This window comes from Triturus cristatus, chromosome 2_1 (assembly GCF_964204655.1).
Source record: "Triturus cristatus chromosome 2_1, aTriCri1.1, whole genome shotgun sequence".
Lineage (NCBI taxonomy): Eukaryota > Metazoa > Chordata > Amphibia > Caudata > Salamandridae > Triturus > Triturus cristatus.
Window position 1 is genome coordinate 433,324,571 of NC_140581.1, and position 19,971 is coordinate 433,344,541.

At 47.4% G+C, this 19,971-nt stretch overlaps 1 long non-coding RNA gene and 1 pseudogene across 1 annotated transcript in view; one reads left to right on the plus strand and one right to left on the minus strand.

The window, feature by feature from the left end:
• The window catches only part of LOC146865417 (uncharacterized), a 374,443-nt gene extending 364,306 nt beyond the window's left edge, over positions 1 to 10,137 (plus strand). The window contains exon 3 of the long non-coding RNA XR_014976633.1: positions 10,056 to 10,137. This is a non-coding gene — a long non-coding RNA (uncharacterized LOC146865417). The remainder of the gene's footprint in view (positions 1 to 10,055) is intronic.
• Positions 4,698 to 7,338, minus strand: LOC146865418 (tRNA N6-adenosine threonylcarbamoyltransferase pseudogene; annotated as a pseudogene).
• Positions 10,138 to 19,971: the final 9,834 nt, after the last annotated feature.

A 19,971-nucleotide genomic window follows, 5' to 3' on the forward strand; every position in this document is an offset into this window, starting at 1 on the left:
AACATTAAGTTGCGCTATTTTACATTGAATAATTGCTAACTTTTGATTGGGTATAAATAAGCATTTCTAGTTTGGTATCTAGTCGGATTTTATGAACAATTTTGAAAATGCTAGTTTTGGAAAGTTATAGAAACGCAAAGGGGTTTGATCCAGTAAGGCCTATTATGTGGGGAGGGATCAATATCAAAACACAAGAGTACTCAGAGCTGCACGACTGTCGTTCACATGACGTGTGGACACATACCGTTCAGCTCTGACTGAACACGTTTTTTCCTTTGCCCTGAGAATGAGCTCCTAAAAGAGTTTTTACATACTCCTACATTGTATGAGGTTGAAACGCGTTTGAATTTTTCGATGGGGATTTTTGGGAAGTACTACCTCAAACATATAACTACTGGTTATGATTCTGAAAAGAATCTTTCCATTTAAAAATGAACTATTACATATCTCCCTTTTTGGATAACGCTGAGTGTGGGAACATTAAACTGGCTATATAACCCCATGATTATATAAGTGGTAGGACAATTCATTGGAGTGAGTTATCTTGGATTTACTGGCAACAACTCTCTAGTGTTCAGCGTAAAAAGCATTTTTGAATTTCTATTGTTTTATGTCATTTTTTTGTTGTGACCTGTATTGATTAATTTTTATGTTGTTTTTGTGTATAGTGTTGTTTGGTTGTACCAGATGGATATGATTGATATTAAGAGAATGGCAAATAAGTATGAAATATATTTGAGATAAATACTCAAGCACACAAGATTGATGTGAATGTTGGGCTTTTTTCAAACTAATGTTGATTATGGCTCTGAGTACTCTTGAATTTGAGAAAGTTAGCATTTTCCTGCCCTTTGGCACCTGCTGCTTATCATAAGTGACATGACTCAGTGTAGTTGGCAGCTAGACTATGTGAAATCCTCCCAGACAGTAACACAATAGAAGGATTAGGTGTGCCTGAATAGGCCATCTGCTGGTAGGTTGGGGGATGAATCTGAGCAAAGTCCTTGCAACTGAATAGGCTGCGCTATGCCTTTCAACAAAGGATTTGACACCACTGCATTGTCCCTGCAGCCAGCTTGGAGCCTCGGACACTGCCTGCAGCCTCGCCCGCTGAACTTTACCTTCTCAGAGCATTTTCTTCAAAATTTCTTTAAAGTGAGAAGGTAATTGCCGACCGAGCCCAATACACTTCTTGAATTCAGTTATGCCGCATTGTGGTTAGCCATAATTTCCGAATTTTTACCCACTTTTGCACAACTAGATGTCCGTTGTTAGCACTTTGATCCTTAAAAATGTATAACTCAGATTATACTGACTAGATTTTTGTGGTTTTGGTGTCAAATAACATTACATTTTACTCTATTTTTCTAAATTCGTGTGGAATATTTCTTCTGTTGTGTTTTTACTTCATTACTGTTTGTGTGCTGCATGAATACTTTACACATTGGCTCTAAGTTAAGCCTGACTACGATTGTGCCAAGCTACCCAGGGTTACGCACAGGTTAATTTAGTGACTTTTTGTGTTTACCCTGCCAGGGATTGTGAATGTTACTTGACCAGGACTAACATCCTAGCTAGCCAACTACCCAATTCTCACAGAGGTTTTAAGCAGGTTTTCAATAAAGTTGTGCCTCACATCCCACGGTTTTCATGTTCTTTCCTGCTGAAAATTCCAGTCTCTCTGGTGGGCCGAGTCTTAGAGAGATGACGATTCTTAAGATGGAGATAAACAGCAGGTTGTCACAAAGAGCGGCCGAGACCTATCAATCTCATCGTAAGAAGATCTACGAGGCGGGCGAGAAGGTCGGAAAGCAATTGGCCCTCCGCACTCATCAAAAACAATCTTTGAGTTCAATTGATAGTATTAAGACAGGTGGCCAAGAACATACAACACCTGAGGCCATCTTAGAGGTCTTCAAAGAATATTATCAGAAACTATACCAAAATGAGGATATGTTGGATCCTATAACAATTAAAGAGGAACTCGCTAGATGGGCAACTGAGCACGAGGGTATTCCAGGAATGGAGACTGCTACTAGACAAGATCTGGAAAGGGATATAACCCAGTTGGAGGTACAAACGGCCCTTACAGAGCTCGCTCCAGGTAAGGCCGCAGGCCCAGATAAAATACCACTGGAGCTATAAAAAATTTTAGGCAATATTATAATACCGTTACTCCTCGATCTATTTATAGGCATACAGGTCCGCGGTATCCCTCCCAGATCATGGATGGAAACAAATATAGTTATCTTTCCAAAAAAAGATAAGCCTCCCAATCTGGTTGCTTCGTACCGCCCAATCTCTCTAATAAATACTGATTCAAAGCTCTACTCCAAGATTTTAGCTAATCGCCTCAGGGGGGTTGTCGAGCACCTGGTCTCCCCGTGGCAGCACGGCTTCATTCCGGGCAGGGGCACCACGGATCACACCCGTCGTGCTATTGCCCTGTTTGATGCCGTGGGTGTCGCGGGGGGCCGGATGTCGATGATCCTCCTGGACGCTGAGAAGGCATTTGACAGGGTTTCATGGGAGTTTTTATGGGCAGTACTAGAGCAAAACGGAGTTGGTCCCCGTCTCATGAAATCTATCAAAGCGATGTACTATACACCTAAGGCAAGGGTCTTGGTAATAGGTCTTGAGTCTGGGTACTTCGATATATCTCAAGGGACTCGTCAGGGCTGCCCATGCTCTCCGATCCTCTTTGCCCTCTATATAAATCCCCTAATCTTAAAATTACTAAATACAGAGGTAATCAAACCTGTTACAGTAGGCCCCTTTGAAACAAAAATTTTAGCCTATGCCGATGACGTGGCGGAAATAACATCTCACCCCACCGAGGCCATAGTAGAAATAGAACAGATTACTCACGACTCTGGTCGTTTTTCTGGATATTCTCTAAATAGAGATAAAACAATGGTCATCTCCACTCAGAATACCCAATTTGTGGACCCAAGAAGGGTTGATAGCGCAGTATATCTAGGAGTTCGGATATCTTCCAAAATAGAGGAAATTATTAAAATAAATTACGATCCTCTTCTCCAAAGAATCAAGAATGATTTGAAAAGGGTTGATGGTTTACATCTTTCAATCATTGGAAGAGGTAACTTCCTTAAAATGAATATTCTACCTAGGGTCTTATATTTATTCTGTGCGATCCTGCTATTAGTGGATGATAAAAATATTAAGGCCTTGGAATCCCAGATGGCTAAATTCGTCTGGGGGTATGGGAAAATAAGGAGATCTATTCAGTATCTCTCGTTACCAGTTATGAGAGGGGGCTTGTCAATTCCTAACCTGGGATTTTACTTGTGGGCTACTCTTCTTCAGCAGATGACCATACTACTCTTTGTTAAAACACCTCAAAAAGAAATTGGGGATAAGTACATACCATCAATCTTTGAGCTGGCTATTGGAGAGAAGGCTAACGGTCTCTTGATAAAGCAGCTGGAATCCTCGTATTATAAGAAAGTCAAGTTTAAGATTATAACAAGTGCTTGGGGAATTTGGAGGAAAACTACGAGGCACTTAAATATATCTAAATACAACAGGTATACCTCACTGTGGCATTCTACAGTCTTACCAGCACAGGTATATGATAGCATATCCAGAAGATGGGAATATTTGGGAGTTTTAACAATAGGGGATTTCTTATTGCATAGCAACATCAATAGATTTCAAGCACTGCAGAGTAGATTCTCCATCCCCGCTAATAGTGTATTCAAATTTATACAGATAAACACGATCTTAAATATAAAAAGTGCCGATTTTTTTCTTGACAATATCCCCTTATTTGACTGCTTGACTAAACCCACAACTAGGATTGGCACTATATATGGAATCCTAATTGAAAGCCAGCAGGATGACTTGGAAAAAACGGAAACGAGATGGTCAAGTAAATTAAATAATCCCAACGTGGACATTGATATGTCCTTAACCCTCTCAATGAAGGTGTTTGTTACATCTAATTTGAAAGCTCAGTTATACAAGACCATATATGATCTCTATTTTACACCATCTAAGCTTTACTCCTGGGGGAAAACGGCAACTTCAGAATGCCCAAGATGTGGGAAAACTGGGGCACATTTACTCCACATGCTTTATGAGTGTGATAAACTTAAAGATCTGAGAAATATGATAGCTGGTTTTTGGAGGGATGTCTTTGGGCACTCAGTAGCTGAATCACCCACCTTGTATATGTTGGGCTATGACAATTCACTGGGACACATTAAGGAAGAGGAAATATGTCTTTTTTGGGGGGCGGCGGTTTATAGAATAATCTTAACAGCTCGCTGGAAGGATATAGACCCCCCCCCAATTTCCAGGTTTGGTTTTCCAGGTTGTTAGGTATGTATAATCAGGAGAAGGCGATTTTTGCATGTAAAGGTAAAACGGCGAGAGCCCTAGGTAATAAGATCTGGAAAACGATTGAGACTTGGAGTAATATTAATAGATCTGTATAATTGAATAATGTTTAAATGTGTTTATCTATGTTTAATGGATTATTGCTCTAAATTCCTAGATATTATGTATATACATTTTCTTTTATGTGACCAATATTTAAGTTCAATCTCTAAGTTTAAAACTGCAATGAATTCTGAATGTAATTCTAAAGGTTGCAATAAAAATAAATTTAAAAAAAAAAAAAGAAAATTCCAGTCTCTCATCGCAAGACAGAATATCTGAAAATGACCCATTTCTTACATGTTGAATGGCAACTGTACAAATCTCCCATTTTTAGCTATCTGTTCTGCGATGTACATGAAACTTGGGTCATTGGAAATCTTCAGTACATGGGTAAAACAGTCCAGGCAGTTGCTCGCTGCAATGTCAATATTCTCCCGAAATATTTAATATACATGTGCAGAATAGATAATCACCTCAGTCTTACCCCCACTAACATAAAGTACAGTTCTGTACTTCTGTGATGAGTCAACCCATCTCAATGGGTCCTGCGCATTGTTTCACCCCAAAGAATGGCTTATTTCACAGTTAAGCAAACTGTGCGAGCTGCAACTGCAGCAGTAAGCAATCGTGCCTTCATTCCATTACTTCGGTGTACACCTGCAGCCAATTTCTCCTTGGGTAGTCTTCTCTTCCATCAGTGCCTCATGCTGCACATCCACGGCACATAAATAGTTGTGCTTTGCTGTGTCACTGATCATGAAACCTTACCCAGGTGGTGTGACGTAGGTCCTTCCTGGTTAGGAAAAGAACAGAGCCATTCCTCACCACACCTATGCCAATATAAAAGAACTAAATGGCCAACTCTTTCCTAAAGCTTAACAAAATATTTGATGCGACTCATTCTGGTCTTAGACCTTCACTCAGCACAGAATCTACTCTGGTCTCCATTTTAGATGATGTCAGAAGGATAGTGAATCAGGGTAGTTTAGCTGGCCTGGTCCTTGTTGACCTCTCCACAGCCTCTGGAATAGTTTCCCATGCTGTTGAAATCTATTGGTTTTCGCAGGCCAGGGTCAGAGATAATGCCCTTATATAGATCCCTTCTTACATAAAAGACACCCTTTTTGTTCTGAGTTCAAATCGTTATCCCATGAAGTGCCTAAGGTTTTTCTTTAAGCTCCACTTTTTAAACGTTTGTGATCCTCCTCTGGCTCATGCTATCCATTCTTTCGGTTTCAACCTCATGTGCCATGCAGATGGCACTCAGACAGTGGTCAGGCTTGATGACCATCCATCCAAGGTCCATGCCAATTTCCACAAGTGTTTACTTCTTGGGTCTCATGGGTGAACCAAAATTCATTGAAGCTCAGCACTGACCAAACTGTGAATTTCATGGTGAGCCATAAAAACAATCTTTCGCACTGGCCTTTTGATTTCTGGCCTCCACTGCTTGGCTCAGCTCCTGCCTCCAAGTCTTCAGTCCGTAATTTTGTTACCCACTTTGATCATGATTTCTCCTTGTCTACTAAGATTAATAAAGTCACTTTCAGCAGTTTTCTACGGATGCAACTTCTGCAGAACATCATGCATTTTCTATCTCTGGCCTTTTAACACAGGGTTATCCAGGCTGCTATTCCTAACTGCCTCAATTATTTTTGCAGACAAGCTCAGATTCTCTGGTGCCTCTCTTCACTCCAGCAGCAGGGCACCATCAGACTGGAGACTAAGAAGTGTAAAAATGGAAAAAAAAGGCCATAAAAACATAGACTCATATATGGAAACAGATATACAGAAAACTTTATTCAGACACAGGCTTTGCTAGTATTTTCCCAGGGGGAGATTTAAAAGTAAACATTGTATTCACACGCAGGCCTGTCTTATGGACAATATAGCTAAACCTACAGGGACACTTGCTAACTATAGTTCACCATTTCTTATACATTAGTGATCAATCGCGTTCATTTCAGAGAGCCCGGCTTGGATTTGAGTGTGTTTATTGTTAATGATAACTTGATCAGGCTTAGTTTCAAAGATGGACTGGACTTCCAATTCTGGAAAAGGCTAGGGCTGGTTAAATCAGTGAATCTTGTGAAAAGTAAAGCTTTTCAGGTAGTAACAAACATTCCTCCAATATATAAAAAAAAAAAAGCCTAGAATCCAGTGGTGAATCCACTCCACTGCCAGTATTGACTTCACCGGGTGGAAAAATTGGTAAATGAAATTCTTTCAGCAAAAAGGCATATTTCTGGTGCAACCCAACTCTTACTCCAGCTCTACGTTACTTGCTTAGTCTTAGATCTATCACGGTGAATGCTAATTCATGGAAGGCCATTCTTTTTCCAGCCACAGAAAATAGATCTATGTTCCTTAGTGTTTTTTTGTATCAGATTCTTTAGGAAACAGTATTACTTATGTGCAGTGCTTTAAATGGGAAAAAATAAGTGCAGGTACTCATTAAAATGAGCTAGAGGTTTAGTGAGTGGGCGGGGCCAGGGGTGGGGCTAAGGGCAAGACAAAATGATACTTAACAACTTCTATAATAGTTGCAGCACACAACAAAACACATAATTGTGTGTATATAAACAAAGCAGGTTAACTCATTACACAAAATTAAAGAGAAAAGCGATAATATGTTAAAATTTCTTTTTTTTGCAATAGTTGCACCTTCTTAATGCCATACTGTTAAATGCTGTTGTTTGGCACAATACTATATATTTATTGGGCATGTGAGTAGGAAGAAACTGAAAATAACCCCACTTCGAACCAAAGCTCTTATGGCACCAAGCAAATGAGGCAAATCATTATGACCCTCCCCAGAAGATATCTCTTGTCTCTTCCATCGATCTATCCATTCACCCTTTCATCCTACCATTTACCTGCTGATGTCCATCATTTACTCTTTACATTCTGTTGTCTATTCAGTTTTTCATCCATCATTCAGTTTTTCACCATTCTGTCTGTCCAACCTTCATATCCAAATCTATCCATCCATCTTTAGACCTATCCATTCATCATTTCACTCATGCATCTCTTTAGCCACACTTTCGCTCATCCATCAATCCTTTTTCTCATCTATCCATCAACCCTTTCACTCCTTTATACCATCCACCCTTTCATTCCATCCACCCTTTCACTCAATCCCTCCTTTCACTCATCCATCATCCACCTTTTCATCCATCCCCCCTCCCTTTCATTCATCCATCCAATCTTTCACTTATCCACCCATATCCGCCCTTTTATCCAATCATCTACCCTCTTTCACCCATCCATCCATTCACTCACTCATCCATCCATCCACTCATCCATCCATTCATACATCCACCCTTGCTTACTCACTCACTCACCCACTAACCCTCTCTACTACGTTATGTATTAACCTTTGTCACCGAGCAGACATGTACACACAAAGTGCCACCCATTTTTCTTACAAAAAACAGGCATAAAAATGTAGGCAAATACACAAACATAAACAGACACACAAAAGACTCCGGTATGTTAAAAGCCATGTTATACTCTTCACCATGGCTTTTTTAATTGCCACTGCCAGGGGACTGCCATGATTGCTGTGTTTGTGCAAATGTAGCGGATAGTGTGAATGTGGTTGACAGCACAGGGCCTGAATGGACCCAATAGCTGCCAAGGTTTCAGTCTGCTTTGTGTGACATTTTCATATTTGCATTGTAATTATGAGTGACATTTCAACGACTATTAGTGACACTTTCTCACAAGCAAAATTAAGCAATGAAGACGAAGGAATCATATAAATATCAGAAAAGACATCCATTTGAGTATAGCTGCTAATGTTTCAGATTGCTTATGTGTGACGTTTTCATAGATTCAGTGGATTTACGAGAGTCAGGCAACAACTAGATGTGTAACACTCAGAGTGGCACTTTTTTGCGAGCATAATCATGGTATGAAGTCAATGCAAATAGACAAATATCAGAAATCACACACTCGTTTAAGCAACAAGGAAGTCAAACTCTGCAGTAGGTTCTTTTGAAGCTATTATTCAATTTCTAAAAAAATCAGCGCCCTCCACCCCAACCTCAGCTTCAGGGGCGGCCAAACCACATGAAACAAAGAGATCTCTGTGACAAAAGTAGCAACCCACTGAGCTATCTACATACAACACAGTACAATATGCTTTTTTGAAGGAGGCATATTATTAACTCTCTACACTACTTAATGGTCAGAGTGAAAACTGCCAGTGGAGAAAACTCTGACCTCTCTCCAGCTGGAACAATAATCACATGACATCTCTGACTTAGCATGTCTAACTATGCTGAGAAAATAAAGGGTGCTGCTTCCTGGTGTCACTGTCAAGCAGGGATGTTAAACACTTGGCACTACTAAAAAAAAATCAGCAAAACTGCTAATTTAGACAAAAGGCAGCGCTGGCGTGGTGAGTCTGCGGCAGAAGTTGGGCTCTGCTGGGCTCAGCAATAGCACAGTCCAGGTCAGGAGGAGGTGAGCAGGTGATCGATTCTGGAACAGCGGCTTCCTCCTTTAACTTCATGTAGCAGGGGAATTCCTGGGTGCCCTGGGCCCCGGTTGGCAGGCAGGAAATGCAACATCCTGCCACAGCCTGGGCGCTGACCGGACATGGCTCCTCCACAACAATGTGACAGAGCAAGAAGGGAGCCAGGCGCATCTAAAGGAAAGTGTTAGGAATGTGTGGAAAACACAGGGTTGGCGGCGCTAGTTTTCAGCTTCTTTGGCATAAGAAAGCCTTCTATGCACAGACCCGGTAATTCAGGCATGTGGGGTTAGGAAGGTTGGTGCCTCACTGCTGAAAGCAGATAGATTAGCGCTCCAGGGGCCTCTTCGATCGCATTGTCTGGGCATGAACACTCTGATCCAGAGAAAGAACTGGAAGTGTGAGAATCCGCCCTTGCCCCTGATAAAATGTTTATGCTTAAAGTATTACCCTGCACAGACTTTACCCTACCTCAAGTGCTGTGCTTTGAAAATCACACGTGCACACTAGCAGGTAAAATGAATCGCAACCCTGCTTTGTCAAGCACAGCGTGATGGTGAGCACCGAACATTATTCAACTGCGCCCTGCTGAATAGCTCAGCTGGGGCTCAGATCGGAGACGGGAGACAGAAGCGGCGCCTTTGCTGCCAGAGACAAGTTCCACTCCTGCTCACCAGCACTCACAGCCACTAAACCTACCTTGTCATGAGTACCGGTACTCTCCAAGGCAGCAGAGAAGTGCCGGTACTCACAGTGATGAATTTAAGAAGTGCCGGTACTCAGTACCGGTGAGTACCGGCCCATTTAAAGCACTGCTTATGTGACTGAACTGTGGTGAGAGGGCAAGGCCTGCTCTTCTGCCTGGAAGAATGGAAAGGGGGGGCTTTTGGCCCCCCCGCCTGCATGGCTGTGCGGCGACCTCCCCCCGGACTACTCGGTGGTGGGGCGCGTCACTGAGGGGGCGCGCCCTACCGCCGATTGGCTGCCTGAATGACCCGGATGTCGTTAATCGACATCCGGGTCGGAAGGGAGGGGGGCGGGCCACTGGGGGGGGGATAAAGCGGTGGGGAGCCCCCAGGTGACCCCCTTGTTCCCTGGACGCTCCCCCACATAGGACGTGCCCCGGCGCTCGGGCGGATAACTTTTCGCTTGTTTTATTTTTAATCTGCAGGTTCGCTTCGTAGTGAGGATTCGCGTTCGCGTCGGACGGCAGTGAGTGGCATCAGGAGCACGAAGAATCGCCGGACGGCCTCGTGGGGTCCGCTAGGAGGCATCGTGTGTTCCTGGGATACGATTTCGCGATCCGGAAGCGACGGAGGCATTCTGTGGTCCGCGTCCCACGAGAGGGGAACCGAGCGTGTGATCCGGCGTCGGCAGCGTGCAGGGAAGGTAGCAGGTACTGGGAGGCGGTGGCACGCCCCTCCTGCGATCGTGCGCTGAGTGTGTGAGGTCCCAGGCTGTTACGTTTTATTTTGAATTTGCGTATGGCACCGCAGAGCAGATGTTTCTGATTTATGCATAGATTGATGCCGCCGGTCAGTACAAGGATGAGTGTTAGATTACACACCCTCTTTTAAACGTGCATGGGCATAGCCAACAGGCCTGAATCTGATGTTCCCATGCTGTATTTAATGCCGGAAATAGAAATACAGAGAGCCTGAAAGAGAGCGACAATATATTGGTGTCGTGTTTGATGGGGGAGGTTTGATACGCATTACTTGACCAGGACCCCATTCAGCTATATATTAAGGTGGTTTTACCTAGCCTCGACTTGAAGACAGGACCTCTGGTGATTCTGAGCAACTCACTTAATCTCCCCGTGCCTAACAAAAGCAAGGATTGGTCGATCATAGGTGCAAATAAGTCTGTTACTGAGCACAGTTTTAAGTACTCGTAGTACACATTAATATTGAAAGAGAAAGGGGCTGAAACACGCGCGAGGGGCAACAGCCAAGGCCAGTGGACTGGGCAGTGAAGGGAAGGTGGAGCTCGTACATACGTGTGTAACTTTTCATAACTACCGGGATTTAATACATTTTCTATTTTAGGTGCTATTACTACGTCCCTGTAATTTCTTGTGGTAAGCCCCGAGTGGTGGCCAGCGGTTGTGGTCGCAGGTATCTTCAATTCCGGCTGGGAGTACGCAGGATTCGATCGGTAAGAGGAGAGCGGGGGGCTCGCATTACATTGCTTCTGGTAGCCGCCGGGTGGGTCTACGTTAGAGTTCACTCACCCCTGACAAACCGGATAAGCCGGGGCGTTGCGGTTACGGTTGCATGGTGCTTACAGCCCCCTGTAGATCCTCCACCTAGTGAAGGTAATAAGCGTACTGACGCCTGTATTAGGGTATTAGTGTAGGGCGGTGCACCCAAGTCATGGCGGGGCCAGTGGGTAGTGAAGGGGGGTCCAGGATGGAGGTCATGTTGCAGGCCATGATGCAGGAGATGAATAGCATCAATAAGAGATTGAGTAAAGTGGATGAATTGGAAGCACGCTTGAATGAAAGGTTTACTGACCCCCCAGCACCTGCAGGCAGGCCCGCGCGGCAGCGGAAGGCACCATTGTCCAGGGGGGATTTTGTTAGCCCGCCCAAGTCGTCCAAGGCTAAGAGGCGAAGGCGCAGTGCCCCTGCCCCGGTGGTACCGGTTTCAATCACACCCACGGTTTCTGATTCAGTACCCTTGGTACCTGTCCCGGCACCCGTTACATTGGCTCCGGCCATGCCGCCGCCGCCACCTCCTGGGGGGCCTACCCTCCCGCCCGTGCTACCGATCCCAGTGCCGGGTCTGCCGGTACCGGTCTCTCCATCGCCTATCAGGCCAGCCCCACCGGCTATGCCTCCCGGGGGGCCCATAGTCCCACCAGATAGCCCAGACTCGGTCCCGCCTGAATTGGCATCTCAGATAGCGGCTTTATTACCTTGGCTAAAAAAGGGGGGGGGGTTTTACCAGCGTCATCAGACCATGCAGCTGAAGCAGCACAGTTGGTAGAAAAGATTAAAGCAGCAGCGGCAGCGGATAGAGCTGCGGTTCCCCTTTCTTCTTCACTTACAGGTTCCAGCCCCGCCCAACCAACGGCAGATGGTGGTCAACCGGTCGCGGCGCAGGAAAAGGGTAAGGAGGTGGCACTGCCCCTCTTGGGCGATGGGTCATTGCCCTCTAGGTCTGAGAATTTGGCACAACATGTGTCCCAGGCAACGAAGGAATGCATTTGGGCGGGGAAATATGTTTACATTTTTTCATTACTACTGGATCACAGGGAGATGGACCAGGCAAAGACACTAAAGGAGTGGATGCTTCCAAGTGAGTGGAGGGCACAGTGTGCTAGGTTTAGGGTTGAAGAATCTTTGCTCAATTGGGTTAGGGCTTTCGCAGTGTTCACAACCATCATGGCCGAGCGGCCTCCTAATGTGCAGGCGTCATTGGCTTGTTACCAGAGTAGAATCGTGGGGTGGAGCGAGCAGTACCCGGGGGATGCCTGGAAGGAGTATGATGTCAATTTCAGGAAAGCTAGGGAATTTGACGCGTCATTGGCATGGGATAAGGTGGACTCTGTGTCATGGCATAGGCAGTTCTCTGGGAGCTCTGCCCCACTACAGTCTGCCACTGCGGGCAGGGGGTACTTCACCAGACCTCAGCACCCCTTTCGGGCGGCTCAGGGGAGTGAGGTCCCGGGTAGGGGTAGGGGGGGGGGGTTTGAGAGAAAAGGGGTGTGTTGGGACTTTAATAAGCGTATCTGCACGAGGGCCCCGGGCACCTGTAAATTCAGACATGCATGTGCGATCTGCGGTCACCCCTCCCACCCCGAGTCAACTTGCAGGTCCAAGCAGGGCAACCACAGCCAGAGGGGGAGGGGGAAGCCAGTGTAGGGCCGATATGCGGGATATCGTAACCCCTATAGATGTTTTGGCAATGATCCCTTGGTTGAATAGGTACCCGATTCACACAGCGGCCACTCTACTGCAAGAAGGTTTTTCTCAAGGTTTTAGGATCCCGGCAGGGGGTTACACAGGTAGCACACATTGCAGGAACCAGCTGTCGGTGCAACATAACCCCGCAGTGGTGGCTGCTAAGATTAGCAAGGAACTGGCCCTGGGTAGAATAGCTGGCCCTTTCCAGGAGGTGCCTGTCCCCGATTTTGTGTGTTCTCCACTAGGGGTGGTACCCAAAAAAGAGAAAGGGGAGTTCAGATTGATCCACAACCTGTCGGCTCCGAGAGGTGCGTCACTGAATGATGCGATTGATGAGGGAATTTGTAGCGTCAAGTATGCATCATTTGACCAGGCAGTGGATTTATTGCGGGCACTGGGGCCAGGGGCATTGATGGCAAAATCTGACATAGAATCTGCCTTCCGCCTCCTCCCAGTTCATCCTCTGGACCATCATCTTTTAGGTTTCACTTTCGATGGCAAGTTTTATATGGACAAATGTATGCCCATGGGCTGTTCTATCTCATGTGCGTACTTTGAGGCGTTTAGCTCATTTTTGGAATGGGTCATGAGGGAGGTGACGGGGCATCGGCAGGTGATGCATTATCTGGACGATTTCCTTTTCTTGGGTGCGGCGGGATCTCAGGAGTGTGCTTGGGCGTTGCAGGAATTTTGCGCGCTCATGCGGGCTTTTGGTGTCCCGCTAGCCCCGGGGAAGACGGTGGGCCCGTCCACCTGTTTGGAATTCCTCGGTATCGAAATTGATTCCGTGGAGGGATGCTTCAGGTTACCCAGGGCTAAGGTAGCTAGCTTCAGGGCAGCCCTACGGCAATGCCTACGCAAAGACAAGGTTACATTGCAACAGCTACAGGAGGTGGTGGGGCAATTGAATTTTGCGCTTCGGGTTATCCCAATGGCACGCCCTTTTTCACGCTCTATTGCCCAAGCAATGAGAGGATTACGGGAGAAACACCACCACACGAGGTTGTCATCTGAGGTTCGCCAGGATATGCTCATTTGGATGGCATTTCTGGAGGATTTTAATGGCAGAGTAGTGTGGCCGGGTCCTCCCTCCACATCGGCGGAATTGGGCCTATGGACGGACGCTGCTGGGAGTACCGGCTTCGGCGCCATTTTGGGTACCAGGTGGGTCGCCCAGCGGTGGCCAGCGGAATGGAGGACACAGGGTCTGACTACCAATATTGGCTTTCTGGAGCTTTTTCCGATATGGGTAGCGTTGATGGTCTGGCCGGAACACTTGCGTAACCAATCCGTGGTGTTCTGGTCGGATAACATGACGGTGGTGGAATGCATAAATCAGCAGGGGGCACGCTGTCCATTCATACTCCGCTTACTGAAGGAGATTGTGTTGCAATGCTTAAAATGGAATGTGGTTTTCAGAGCCAAGCATGTCCCTGGCGTCCTCAATAATGCAGCTGACTCCCTTTCTCGCTTTAAAATGCAGGTTTTCAGGGAACACCTTCCGGCGGCAGATCCCCAGCCGGCGCAATTCCCGGCAGTACTTTGGCAGATTGGTGCCCCAGATTACAGGACCTCGTGGTCGCTAGCTTAGCCCCCAGGACCAAGACAGCTTACGAAGGGGCGTTTTTGTCTTACCGGGCTTTCTTGGGGCGGGAATGGGAGGCTAGGTGGGCACAGGAGGACAGCTTTGCAGCTTACCTAGAATCAATGCACAAGGAAGGGCGCTCAGTTGCGACTGCGAACAGACATAGGGCGGCAATCTCCTTCTTTGCGCAGAGTAGGGGTATGCGAGATCCCACTAACACCTTTCTGGTGCGCAAGGCATTGAGGGGTTGGCGCCGTGTACAGGGTTACCGGGGCGATAGGAGAAGGCCCATTGGATTGGCACGGCTGACGGCCTTATTGGGGGCACTGCACACTGTTTGTAGCTCCCAGTGGGAGGTTATCTTGTTCAAGGCGGCATTTTCCCTGGCCTTTTATGGGGCTTTGAGGGTTGGGGAGTTAGTTGCTGGGTCAAAAACTGATAGAGTGGGGGGACTGCAGTGGGCCGGGGTTGAGATCAAGGAAGATGTTATGCGAATAACAATTCAGAAATCAAAAACCGATCAGGACTCTCGGGGTCACACCATAGTGCTCCATCGGGCGCGGGCCAACCCGTGCTGCCCGGTTTCTCACGTGGAGGCTTTCTGTAGGCAGCGGGAGTGCACGGCGGGGGACACACTGCTGTGTCACGCCGATGGTACACCATTGACTAGGTACCAGTTTAGGCGAGTCTTGGAGCTAACGGTCAGTCTGGCAGGGTTCGATCCAAAGGAATTCAGCACCCATTCATTTAGGATTGGGGCAGCAACCGAGGCAGTGGCGAGGGGTCTCTCAGTGGAGAGTGTGAAGACACTGGGAAGATGGTCGTCTGAACGTTACAAGAGTTATGTACGAATTGACATGTTGTGACATGATGGTGCTCACGCCCTGTATGTTTCTTTTGTTTACAGTTTCTCAAACCTGTCACGCAGGGGAGGAACTCGTCACCGGGCGACAACGATCGACATCGGCACAGCACGGAGGACACAAGAAACTGGTGACTTGGATTGTGGGCCATTCTTATGTTAGGCGCGTGGAACATGTTTTTCTTTCAGGAGACCGTAGGACGAGCGCAGCGCAAAAGGGGTTGGATATATCATTTTTCGGGAGGGGGGGTTTATGCCTTAGCCAGTTTCGGAGTTTCTTCCAGGGAATCTTAGCTCAGCAGCGGCCCCCCCCGTCAGTGGTGATACTTCACCTGGGGGAGAATGATTTGGCAAAATTGGGGAGGCGCGTGCTCATTGAGGAGATCATTTCCACTGCGGGGTGGGTGGCCAGGGCTTGCCCGGGTTCCACAGTAGTTTGGTCGCAACTTATTCCTCGGTGGCAGTGGCGAGGGGGGGTCTCGGTCAGGGCGTTGAATCACTCGGTACGGAGGGTCAACACACAGTTGGACAAATTATTTCGGACCCCCCAGTTGCAGACGATTCCACATGGGTGTATCTGGGGTGAACATTTTTACTTGAGGGACGGGGTGCACTTGACGGAGGCAGCTAATGTCCTGTGGTCTAATAATGTCTGGGCCTGGTTGGAGGGGTTTTTAAAAAAAATAGGCGCGCTCCTGGTTTAGGTCTGGGTAGAGGGGGAGGCCAGATCGTCGGTTAACAATGCTGGCCCGTGGCGGTAAGGTCATGACCGGTGAGCAACTATTTGAAGGTCTGAGGGGGCGGGCATCATCCTACGGAGGTGCCCGCCCAGGGGGAGGGGCCATTGGCCCCTCCTAGAACTTCAGGGGCAAGGTAACTGGTGCTTCAAAGGGGCGCGGGTTGGGGAGTCACGCTTTCCTTAGGCTGGTAGCCACCCCGCGCGCGCATACTCATGACGTCACCGGATGGCGCAGAGTAAGGGCCCTCCTTTAGTGGGTAAATGAAGTTCACGGCGTGGACCGGGTAATTACCGGGCCCGGCTGCGCATGCGCACACCTGTAGGGGAGGCGCAGCTAGTAGGACCTGACACCGGTTAGCGACCTTGCCATATGGCCCAGAAATGTTAGTATACAAAATGCAGAGGAGGATGTTAGATTCGGTTAGGAAACAATCTGTATTAGAGTCTTTGTTAAGGATAGACACTCACACCTGTTGACAATTATGTATCTAATGTCCTGCTGAATTTTGTATAACCGTTTATCATGCAAGTTTGAAATTTATTGTTTTTGTACTTAATAAATACGGCCGGGGGGTTTCGCGACCCCCCGCCTTCCAAAGATACCACGTCTGGGTGCTGTGTCCGGGGGTGGTGTGGTCATAGGGGGAGGGCGGTAGCCAGTCACTGACCATGTGGAAAGGGGGGGCTTTTGGCCCCCCCGCCTGCATGGCTGTGCGGCGACCTCCCCCCGGACTACTCGGTGGTGGGGCGCGTCACTGAGGGGGCGCGCCCTACCGCCGATTGGCTGCCTGAATGACCCGGATGTCGTTAATCGACATCCGGGTCGGAAGGGAGGGGGGCGGGCCACTGGGGGGGGGATAAAGCGGTGGGGAGCGCCCAGGTGACCCCCTTGTTCCCTGGACGCTCCCCCACATAGGACGTGCCCCGGCGCTCGGGGCGGATAACTTTTCCCCACCCACCATCCCTGGAGTACGTGGTTGATGTGTTGCTAGCCCAACTAGCGGGCATTGGGCGCGGGAAATTGTCATGAGATGTTAGTTTCTGATGAGGTTTTTCTGTTAGGACTTTTTCTCCCATTGTAGTGATCAATATGGTATTGTGCAGTTATGTTCTTGACTATGCTTTTTTGCAGGCCTTTTTCTCCCAAGGTAGCGAATGATATTGGATTATGTGTAACTGTTGCAGTCGTGTTTAGGTCTTTTCTTTCCCTTGTAGCTTTATGATGTTATACATGACCTGTGATTTTAGTCAGTGTAGTTGTCCTTTAGAATTTTCTCCCTTAGGTCGTCGTATTTATTAGGTATGATGGGCATGCGGTAAGGTCATGACCGGTGAGCAACTATTTGAAGGTCTGAGGGGGCAGGCATCATCCTACGGAGGTGCCCGCCCAGGGGGAGGGGCCATTGGCCCCTCCTAGAACTTCAGGGGCAAGGTAACTGGTGCTTCAAAGGGGCGCGGGTTGGGGAGTCACGCTTTCCTTAGGCTGGTAGCCACCCCGCGCGCGCATACTCATGACGTCACCGGATGGCGCAGAGTAAGGGCCCTCCTTTAGTGGGTAAATGAAGTTCACGGCGTGGACCGGGTAATTACCGGGCCCGGCTGCGCATGCGCACACCTGTAGGGGAGGCGCAGCTAGTAGGACCTGACACCGGTTAGCGACCTTGCCATATGGCCCAGAAATGTTAGTATACAAAATGCAGAGGAGGATGTTAGATTCGGTTAGGAAACAATCTGTATTAGAGTCTTTGTTAAGGATAGACACTCACACCTGTTGACAATTATGTATCTAATGTCCTGCTGAATTTTGTATAACCGTTTATCATGCAAGTTTGAAATTTATTGTTTTTGTACTTAATAAATACGGCCGGGGGGTTTCGCGACCCCCCGCCTTCCAAAGATACCACGTCTGGGTGCTGTGTCCGGGGGTGGTGTGGTCATAGGGGGAGGGCGGTAGCCAGTCACTGACCATGTGCCTTGTCAGACACCAGGCCAACCTGTCCACCTGCTCTGCTCAGGATCGCTCTATGCTTTAATCAGGCCCACTAATCCACATCTATGCACACACAGTTGGGGGACTTTGTACCAACTGTGTGTACTCACATTAGGTCACTGACACTCACTGGGTCAATAACTGTCCCACAGAGAAGTAGGTGGGTCCTTTTCAGGCCAAAGGTAACTCATTCGCTGTCGAACGCCTACCGCCTGTTGCAAAAAACCTCCAATATTAACTTTGGGGAAATTGTTCAGTTACCTTATTAACAAAGCTCCAATACCTTTTACGAGCGGTAAAATCAACCGTGATGTACATTGATAGGTTATTATGGTAGAGTAGGCAATATGAGCACACCAAACTAGTGTAACTAGTATGGATAGTGGTGGGAAGCAATGGTAGCGATCGCCGAAAGGTCACTCGGATGGTTCGCAGTGCCATGTGCGTTATACATGACGCAGAGCTGCGTCAGGCGTACGGTGCGCTCCGCGGGAATACTCATCGGGTTGCCATGGCGACAGTAGCGGGCATTCTAATCTCGCCGCGAGGCCACCATGCCCCGTGATAGCGCAGCCAGCCTACTCGTCTTCTTTGTGTCTCACTGCACTTTATGGTCCTGGAACCGCGCCAGCGTCTCGGGTGAACTCTGGCTCTTGGAAAAGGGAAGGTACACGCCGCACTGCAAAGATGCCTCAGTAAATGTGTCCTTGCTGTCGCTTTTATTAACTCCATTTTATAATAAGAAGTCATTGTTCGGGAAAATCATTTCGTTTTATTAGACGTTTAGCAGAGTTTACTTTAATCAGTGAGTATAACCAGTGCACTTCCACCGAGGCCCTTGAACTCTCTCTTACAATTCAAATATTAAGCACCACAATGTGATGAAATAAGCTACAGAAATGGTGAACGGAGAAAATGCATTATTGTTCCATCGCTTTTGGAACTCTACTGACTAAGGTGAAATAATCAGATGTATGTATGTCAGGATGTATGTCTGAAACATGGAAATTGTACTTAAACAAGAACACGCAGTTTATTTGTGCCTATTCACTGTATCGTTGGTTTTTTATAAAGCACAGACTTAACACGTGGATTTTGGAGCGCTAAACATGTCACGAGTGATGCTGCGCGAGTTCTATCTAACAGATATCTAGACGGATTATACAGAGAGTATGTGCTGTGGTCTGTCGGTGACATACTGTAACATACAGTACATGTCTTATGTTTACTGCTATTTAGTCGGGAATAAAAAATGTAAAAACAAGAGTCGGAAAGAGACGACTTGGATCGTTTAAAATACACCTCCCAGCTGGGAAGCGCAGTTGGCTGAGTGCCCGTTTTCTATTGAAGGCCCCCCTGGGATTTGTGAGTGATCTACTCTCAGATCGCACTCTGTAACTTGTTTCTGCACGACAGCTGGTACAGGATGTTTTATTACATATGATCTGTGCGGGGCATCGGGCTCCCAAACAAAACTCCATTAGCCGAGGGATTCGCTGCCAAGCTTTGTAAAGTGGAGGGTTTCCACATGGCACCTCCCCAGAAATGTGCATTATTGTTCTCATGGAAGTAATTTATAATTAGCGCTCATCGTTGGATTCAATGAGAGGCATATGTATGAAAAAGTCAGCCTGCTGACCCGCGTTACAAGGAGAGGGAGGAATGCGGCGTGTTTATCACAATACAGCGCATTCCTGCCTTTTCCCGGCGCTGGCCCACAATGGGCTGGCTAGCGCCAACGCAGGCACCCAGCACAGGCAAGGGTGCCTGGCACCCAGCACAGGCAAGGGTCCCTGTGCTGCAGACAGGATTGTTTTTGTGCAGGAACGGCCTCCTTCCTTCACGAAAACAATCCCCCGAGGCATGTCCCTCCATCCATGTGTGCTTCAGCACCCAGCACAGGCAAGGGTGCCTGGCACCCAGCACAGGCAAGGGTCCCTGTGCTGCAGACAGGATTGTTTTTGTGCAGGAACGGCCTCCTTCCTTCACGAAAACAATCCC